Source organism: Rhinopithecus bieti, unplaced genomic scaffold (genome assembly GCF_001698545.2).
Source record: "Rhinopithecus bieti isolate Rb0 unplaced genomic scaffold, ASM169854v2 scaffold_8350, whole genome shotgun sequence".
Lineage (NCBI taxonomy): Eukaryota > Metazoa > Chordata > Mammalia > Primates > Cercopithecidae > Rhinopithecus > Rhinopithecus bieti.
Window position 1 is genome coordinate 1,322,350 of NW_016806031.1, and position 9,492 is coordinate 1,331,841.

The 9,492-nt window shown below is 44.0% G+C and overlaps 1 long non-coding RNA gene across 1 annotated transcript in view; it reads left to right on the forward strand.

Moving 5' to 3' along the window:
* Positions 1-8,719, forward strand: part of LOC108531175 (uncharacterized) — a 13,551-nt gene extending 4,832 nt beyond the window's left edge. The window contains exon 3 of the long non-coding RNA XR_001886077.1: positions 8,370-8,719. This is a non-coding gene — a long non-coding RNA (uncharacterized LOC108531175). The remainder of the gene's footprint in view (positions 1-8,369) is intronic.
* The last annotated feature ends 773 nt before the right edge of the window (positions 8,720-9,492 follow it).

Here is a 9,492-nt window from a genome sequence, read left to right on the forward strand (position 1 = left end):
CTAAAATATAAAATTAGCCAAGCGTGGTGGTGCATGCCTGTAGTCCCAGCTACTCAGGAGGCTGAGGCAGGAGAATTGCTTGAACCCAGGAGGCAGAGGTTGCAGTGAGCCGAAATTGCACCACTGCACTTCACCCTGGGCAAGAGAGTGAGAGTCTGTCTCAAAAAAAAAAAAAAAAGAGCAAAGCCACTGTGTAATTCACCACTCTTTCCCTAGCACCTAGAATAGGGCCCGGCATGCGTAATGTCTTAGTCTGCTCAGGATGCCATAACGAAATACCATCAACTGAGTGTCTTACACAACAGAAATCTATTTCTTACAGTTCCAGAGGCTGTGAGTCCAATATCAAGGTCCACACAAGGTATATTTTATTCTGATGCCTCTTCTGTTGACTTTGCTCACATGACCTCTTCTTTGTATGAGTGTGGGGAGAAGCAAGCTCTCTGGTATCTCTTCTTATAGGGGCACTAATCCCATTATGGAGGCCCCACCCTCATGACCTCATCTAACCCTAATCATCTCCCAAATGCCCACCTCCCAATACCATCCCATCAAAGGTTAGGGCTTCCACATATCAGTGGTGGAGGGACACATTCAGTCCGTAGCACCAAAGCTACTCAATAAATATTGCTGAATTTGTGAATGAATGAATATTTGCTCCTGCCTGCACCCTGAACTTCCAGGCCTGACATTCTGGGTATCTGTGCCTCTGTGCCATTGCATTGTCTTGGTTTTCTTGTTGGAAAAACTATAAACTCATCGTAGAATTTGATGGAGTAGCGAATCATGCTACAATATGGGTGACCCCTACAGACATTCTGCTAAGTGAAAGAAGCCAGTCACTGAAGACCACATATTATATGATTCCATTTATATGACACGTCCAGAATTGGCAAACCTATAGACAGAAAGCAGATTAGTGGGGCTGTGGGGGCAGAGAACGAGGAGGCAGTGCTAATGGGTGTGGGATTTCTTTGGGTGATGGTGGAAATGTTCTGGAATTAGTGGTGCAATGTGCACAATTTTTTGAACATCCTTAAAACCAGCTGAATTGTACCCTTTAAAATGGCGAATGTTATGGTATGTGAATTATACCTGAAAAAAATTCACAATGAAGCTGGTGTGAATGCAAAGGCTTTTCCTGGACCACCTCTGAGAACAAAACCATTTAAATGAAAACACGGAACGAAAAACCTTGGTTTTTCCGTGGAGCCTGGTGGTTGGTTTGTTCATTTTCCTCTCTTCCTACAATGTTTTCAGTCCACTACCAGAGTGGTCAGAACAGACATATTTGCTCCCAAATAGATACATCAGCAGGATAAAATAAAATCTTCTTATCCTGTCCACGCTCTCCATCCAGTGCCCTCCGCTTGACTTTCCTACCCACCACATTCCCAGCCAGGCTCCAGCACATCACATTCTGTCTCGGAGCTCTCCTGTGTGGCCTGTGCATATGTGTTCCTTCCTTCCCCGGTGCCCACTCCTCCTTCAGATTCAACCTCAGCCCCAGCGTCTGTGGCGGGGGTGCCAGATGCTTCAAGTGGCACCAGCGCTGCGAGCCTCCTGTCCAACGCCTGGCCCACTCCTCCTGGCCTTGTCTCCTTCTGATCCAGGAGTGAACCAAGCACTGGGCGCCTGGATTCTGGCTCCAACATCCCTGCCTGGCACAGAGTAGTCCCAAGAGTAGATCCTCCATGGGATATCCCAGTGGTTCAGATGGAATTTATTGGACAGGCCACATTCAATCACCATATGCCAGAAAAATGACAGAACTTTTTTTCTTTTGTGCTCAGGTAGACACAATTGCTTTGCTTTTATTTTTAGTGACATTAAACATGCTTTGGGAAATGAGGTCATGTTTCTGAGTTAGCATTCTTGCCTTTTCTCCTTCCAAAGAGGGCGTTATGAATTCCCTAGAGTAGTGTACAAATCAGGAGAAAACAGGATTGTACAGATTTTACATGATGCTTTTGAGTCTACTGGTCATTTTAATAAGAGTTTGTTGTTTGGGTGCCAGAAATCCTGGGTTATTCAAAGGCAGCTTTGCCAAAGAAAATTAACCAGTGAGGGCTGGAAATACAGTCATGCTTACATAAGTCAGTGAGTAATGCGAGAGGACTTAGCATTAGAAAGGAAAAACGTGACTCAGGCCCCCGGATAGTGTAGGGGCACATCTTGAGCTGCACCCACCATTTCAAGGAATATTAAGACCACATGAGGTTTTTCAGTTCCTCTTACATCGATGACCACCTTTGATCAAACATCCTCTCTTGCAACAATTTTTTTTTTTTTTGAGACGGAGTCTTGCTGTGTCGCCCAGGATAGAGTGCAGTGGCACAGTCTTGGCTCACTGCAACGTCTCCATTCTGGGTTCAAGCAATTCTCATGCCTCAGCTTCCTGAGTAGCTGGGATGACAGGTGCGTACTACCATGCCCAGCTAATTTTTTGTATTTTTAGTAGACACAGGGTTTCGCCATGTTGGCCAGGCTGGTCTCGAGCTCCTGACCTCAGATGATCTGTCCACCTCAGCCTCCCAAAGTGCTGGAATTACAGAGGTGAGCCACCACGCCCGGCTCTTCCAACATTTTATAGAAAATATGGAAAGACAGTGAGCTGGCTGTAGCAGCATATAGATTAAACTGAACGCATGCTAATAATTAGTGTATTTTAATAGAAGCTCAGCTCTAGATACAATAATAGGAAACTTGTGACATAAACTTGTGAAACACTCCATCATAAAAGTGATTACACTGAAGAAGGAAATAATATAAGAAGGGAACAGAGCAAAAAATGCCAAAATACACTCTGATGCCCTTGTTCCTTTTTTCTGTCTTCCAACTCTTGCTGCTCTTCCAATCAGTTAATATTCCTTCTGCTTTTCCTTTACTTTTCTGAGTTGTTCTTGATGTTCTGCCCCTCACCCTCATCTACCAGGCTTCCTGGTAGTGAACTGAGGGTATGACCCCAGTTCTCGCGCCTGCTGCTGGGACAGCATGGACAGGTCATGGCTCTAAACTCTCTTTCTCACCTGTACAGCTGGACATGGTGCCACCTTCCTCCCAGGCTTATTGTGAGGTGGCAGCAGGCACTGAGCTGGGAGGTGCTCAGTTCCTCTCCTGTTCATTCATGTCAGAAAATGTGAAAATGTGAAGCACCCACTCACTGCTGGGCACTGGTGTCCCGACAAAGAAGCCTGGTTCCTGTGCTAGGGGACTGCTAACCTCATGGCACAGCAGCCAGGCAGGAATTACACGAGATGGGGCTCCTCGCGCTTCCCTCACTCTGGGCCTCTTCCTCTTCCTCTCCCTCTCCTTCTGCATCTGAACACTCAAGGCCAGTGCTGGAAAACACAGGGAGCAGGCAAAGGGAGTCTTGAGCGCCTCATATCTCTTCACCTCAACCTCACCTCCCTCTGCTGTGTGCCCTACTCTTTTCTCCACCCTGTCCCCAGCTCCGTGGTGTTCAGGAAACATTAACCGTGCACCTTGCTTGTGAGGCAGCCCCTCTGCAGGGTCCTGAGAAATTGAAGATAATGGGAATAACAGCAACACCTCTGCTTGTAAGGAGGTTGAAGAATAGGATGATACGCAAACATAATAAATATAATTTCAATATAAAAGCGAGAGTCCTAAAGTCAAGGAAACCTATCTAAGTCATTAGTTCCTTCCAACTGCCCAGATATTGTCTTCTATGAACAGGGCTTCCCTGGGTTACCACCATGGCTTTATGCCCCAGGCGGGACAGGCACTGCCCTCCTGCTTGGCCTTATGCCTGGAATGAAATTTTTTTTTTTTTTCTTTTCTTCCCCCATTGTTTTTATCCCCAAGCACATTCCAGGGCTCAGCTCCCAGCCAGATCAACCTGTCACATGGCATTGTTGGTTCTTCCCATTTGGGCCATACTGTTTCCTCAACATCCTTCCTGCTCTTGAGGAAGGTCTCACCCCACAGTGGCCCTGGGATTCCCTCGTGTGTGTGTGCGCGCGTGCGTGCGTGTATGTGTGTGTGTGACAAAGAGACAGAGACAGAGAGAGTGTTTACAAAGAGAACTGACTTTCCCCCACCTCTTTAGAAAGGATGATGCCGACTGGGCAGCTGTCAGCAGCACTTACCATTCTCACTGGCCTTGGTAGTGCCCTCTGAGCACTGCTGGCCTCTTCACACAGGAAGAAAACCAAAGGGCTTTCTTCACAACCAACACCTAACACCTCTCCCAAGTTTACCTGTATTTTAACACAGGATTTTAATTTCTGTATGGGGCACTGGGTTCATATTTTGGAAAAATCAGTCCTGCAACTGTCTCTGAAATCATAGCCACAAAGTCATTCATTTTAAGCTCCAATTGGGATGGTGAGAAACTCAAAACCAAGCCTAATAATAGTAACAGCAATAATAATAATAATAATAATAATAATAATAATAAAACTGTCACTAGTTGAGCACTTAGTAGGCATCAAACACTTCTTAATTTTAAATGCTTTAGAAACACTATCTTATTTAATCTTCACTAAAACTCTATGAGGCATTATTGTTTCTACTTTACACGTGATGAAAGAGAGAGTCAGGAACGTTATAATTGCCCAAGACCACACACAGGGCCAAGACCTAACTGTGCTCTGGGCATGCTCAAAGCCTTTAATGACTGTACAGATCCCCATATGGGGCAGTTATTGACATAAAAGAGATATTTACCCTGAAGAAAAGATGACCTCAGGGGACGTGCTATACTCTTCAAATCGAAGAGTGGCTTTCATCTGTACAAGTTTCCGTGGCTCCAGAGATGGACAAATTTGGGGTTCATTATTTTAAAAATTCAATAATTGGAACAGTACTCATTTTAATTCATTTATCACCAAATAAGTGTAGAACCTGTCACATCCACACCATTACAGCCAATTCCCAGATAGACCTGAAAAGGAGACATTATCATCCACCGTCATAAAGCAGGACAGAGGACCGACAGAGGGTATGTAACTTGCTTGTCTAACGTTCTTGGCAAATGCAAGTGTCAGGAATGGAACCCAGGGCTCCACTTGATTTTCCCTAAGCTGTGCTGCCCGCAACTTTGGAGTAAAGGGACTGAAGTCAACCCTTTGCTTGAGATTCTAAAGACCATGCTCAGTGCTCATCAGGGTCCAGTGTCCTGAGGTCTCTCTTCGGGCTTCTCACTGTTTTTTTTTTTTTTTTTTTTTTTTTGAGGCGGAGTCTCGCTCTGTCGCCCAGGCTGGAGTGCAGTGGCCGGATCTCAGCTCACTGCAAGCTCCGCCTCCCGGGTTCCCGCCATTCTCCTGCCTCAGCCTCCCGAGTAGCTGGGACTACAGGCACCCGCCACCTCGCCCGGCTAGATTTTGTATTTTTTAGTAGAGACGGGGTTTCACCGTGTTAGCCAGGATGGTCTTGATCTGCTGACCTCGTGATCCGCCCGTCTCGGCCTCCCAAAGTGCTGGGATTACAGGCTTGAGCCACCGCACCCAGCCTTCTCACTGTTTTATGCTCTCCAGTGCATGGCATTCTCACAGCCTGGCTGGAGGTGGGCAGCACGCAGCCCTCACACACACACTTGGGCAAACACTCCTACTAGCCTGCACAGGATCAATACACACAGCATGAATTACAGAATAGAGATATATACATTCAGCAAAAAGGATATAATCTTACACTTATCTACTTCTTTTCAGTTAGTGACAGTCACCTGAGCTCTGCCCTTTATTTTGTTTCGAGGTGCTGTCTCAGATAGAATCCCTAGACGTTCATTTGATTAAACTAACACCCTCTGGTCAGAAGTAATTGAGAAACATGAGTTGATTTATAAAAAATAAATGGGAACTATTTATTTTATCATATTGTATTTTACTATTGCTTGCTTACCTTCATTAAAGGTTTTAAAATAAAACGAGTTTTAAATCCCATTTCTAAATATTTGGACTTAGGGTGATATTGTCAACGAACAGTTCAATGGGTTATCATTACTTTATTGCTGTGCCGAGCCCTTGCCACAGTAACTTGGAAAAATGAATCCTAGAAACCCCAACCACAAAATTACAGATTGTTGCATTTGTGAAGAGTAACACCCAATTTATTTTCTTTGCCTGTTATTAAAAGAGGAGCATGCTACAGTCTTCCTCATACCGAAGAGATTATAAACGGCTGCACACATTTGCTGTTCTGTAGAACAATTATAGTAGTTGGCAGGCATCCACCACTGGAGGGGTCACAAAGAAAACGCCAGTTAGAAATAGGTCAGTGGAATTTTTTTTGTTTTTTTGTTTTTTTGAGATGGAATCTCACTTTGTTGCCCAGGCTGGAGTGCAGTGGTCTGATCTCGGCTCACTGCAACCTCTGCCTCCCAGGCTCAAGCAATTCTCCTACCTCTGCCTCCCAGGCTCAAGCAATTCTCCCAGGCTCAAGCAATTCTCCTACCTCCACCTCCCAGGCTCAAGCAATTCTCCTACCTCGGCCTCCCAGGCTCAAGCAATTCTCCTACCTCTGCCTCCCAGGCTCAAGCAATTCTCCCAGGCTCAAGCAATTCTCCTACCTCCACCTCCCAGGCTCAAGCAATTCGCCTACCTCGGCCTCCCAGGTGGTTGGGATTACAGGCACCCAACACCACGCCCAGCTAATTTTTTGTAGGTCACAGGAGATTCTGAAGGAAAATTAGGAATGGATCCATAAAAAGCAAAATGGATTTCATGTGATTACAACTGAATTGAAGCTTCATCTGTTAAAATCTTACATTTTGCTCATTTCCCAAACCATTTCAAATGTTCTCTTGATAGAGATGCATTGGATATATTAGATAGTTATAAAACGAAAAAAAAGTTTATTTACTCATCAATTATAAAAATGGATGTTTTTGAATCACCAAAAATGAATTTTGTAATCAGGGATGCAAATAATAATATTCAAAGGTATATTTCATTCAGAACTCAATGAATCCTAAATCTAAACAAATCGTGATTGTTCACATTTCTATAATCTTTATAAATATAATTGCTAAGTTATTTACATAAAGAATTCAAAAATTTGAAAACCATTTAGGGTAGGAATATGGCTCAGCAGACATATTTTTTTTTTTTTTTTTTTTTTTTTTTTTTTGAGATAAGAGTCTAGCTCTGCTGCCAGGCTGGAGTGCAGTGGTGTGATCATGGCTCACTGCAGCCTCGAACTCCTGGGCTGAAGCAATCTTCCCACCTCAGTCTCCTGGGTAACTGGGACTACAGGACTACAGGCATGTTCCACCATGCCCAGCTAATTTTTTTTTTTTTCAGAGATGAGGTCTCGTCATGTTGCCCAGGCTGGATAGAAAACATATTTTTAAATTCATTGGTAATTAAAACTGTGATATGTATGTTTGGCTTTTAGGCCTTTGTCACGTTTCCAGTTTTCTGAGTATTTTCCAATTTTGGTTTAAATAATCTGAAAATATTATAGCTACAAAATTCATATTGAAAGTAATAAAAGGTGGTCATTCTCACCTCTACTGACACATCCAATCAGTCACCATGTCGAAGTGTTTGACCACGTTTGGCTCCATTGCCACCTCCTGTTGGTACTGGCACAGCTCTCTCCTGTCCCTTACTCAGGCCACCACTTGGGGCCCTAGCTGTTCTCACTGCTCCACAGCCTTTCTCCTCCAATCAACTCTTCATACTATCATCAGGTTATTGTATAATCGAGTGTAACTAAATCCCTCCCCAGCATCAAGATATTTTTAGTAGTTCAAGTTACCTGCATCGTAATGTCCAAATGTTTCCCAGCTTTGTCTCCATCCCTCCTTCCTGAATAGCCGCAGAGCTCTGCAGCCCTGTTCATGCCTTTGTACTTTTTTTGCACCTTTCTCAGCCCATTCTGTTTCCTCCTGCAGCGTCTGGCTCCTCCTTCCATGTTCAATTTTGATGGCCCACCCTTGAGAGCCCCACTCAAATGTCACTTCAAAATTGTCTCTCTCCCCCGACACTGTTTACGGAAAAACAGCAGTAAGTCCAGGAGAAATGACGTTTATGTCTCCTTTCGTACTCTCTCTGAATAATTTGTATATCCACCCATCCCAGCTCTTTCTATATTACACAAACCACATATTTACTTGCTATACCCCTCTCTGGAGACATTCAAGAGCAGAAAACATGCCTCTATATCCCTGTTCACACCATCACCCTCTTCCCAACCCCAGTGCCTGGCACAGAACCCAGCAAATGTGTATGCAAATGAGGATGGTGATCAGTAAGAAGGGTCATTGCAAGGTCTTTCTGTGGAGGGTTGGTAAAAAGCTAGAACTTCAGCCTTAAATCATGTCATGGAAGAATTCTGATCTCATACTTAAGTGGGTAAGTGCATGAATGGGGTGTTGGAAACACTCTTTCACATTTCAGGAGGTAGCAGTAAAAGACATCAGAGATGGGAAGACTCAAATAACATTCCTGATTTTCCACCCATCAATCAGTGCTCAGCCAGAAGAGCAGAAGGCTTTCTCTAGCCAAGCCAATGCAAGGTGACTTCCGCCTTCAGAGACATCTTCAGCATTTAACTTCCACTCGTCAGCGGCTACATAGGAATGAAATGCATTTACTCATAAACTATGGGAAGTCCCTCTTGATCACGACCTCTTGTATGTCACTCTGTGTTCCACATCATTCACTGCCAAATAAGCGAATGCAGTGATGTTCACATGTGTGGCTTCTCATGACCACTCCCTATAACCACTTACCATCTCTGTACAAATTTAAATTGGGGGAAGAAAAGGGAGTCCTTCTTAACTTTTCTGTTTTGGGTTCATTTCTTTAATAATTCTCTTATTGGACAGATATTAATAAACTGGTTATTAGAGAAAGTTGTGAGTTGATTTATCCTTTCACAGCAAACTCCAAAACAATTTTTCAAAGCCTAGGGAAGAGATGCACCCGTTCACTTTATATTAGTTTGGGAGGTATAATGGTGAAAAAAACAGGGTCTAAGAGGAGTTGGGATTCAGACTGTGGAAGACCAGAGAATGAAGGAATCATTGGCATTCATTGTATTGTAAAATACAATAATTTTTTTGTATTTTTAGTAGAGATGGGATTTCACCGTGTTAGCCAGGATGGTCTCGATCTCCTGACCTCTTGATCTGCCTGTCTCGGCCTCCCAAAGTGCTGGGATTACAGGCGTGAGCCACCGCGCCCGGTCGACATTTGTTTTTAACAAATCGAAGGTTTATGGCAATCCTGCATCCAGCAAGTCTGTTGGCATCATTTTCCCAACAGCAAGTGCTCCATTAGCATGTCTCTGTGTCACGTTTTGGAAGTTCTCATAATATTTTAAACATTTTCATTGTTATTATATCTGCTTTGGTGATCGGTGATTACTAATCTATGGTGTCACTATTGTAATTGTTTTGGGGTGCCATGAACCGTGCCTAAATAAGACAGTAAACTTAATCGATAAATGGTATGTTCTCTGACTGCTGTACTCTACCAACAGGCTGTTCTTGCCTCTCTCCGTCTCCTCCAGCCTCCC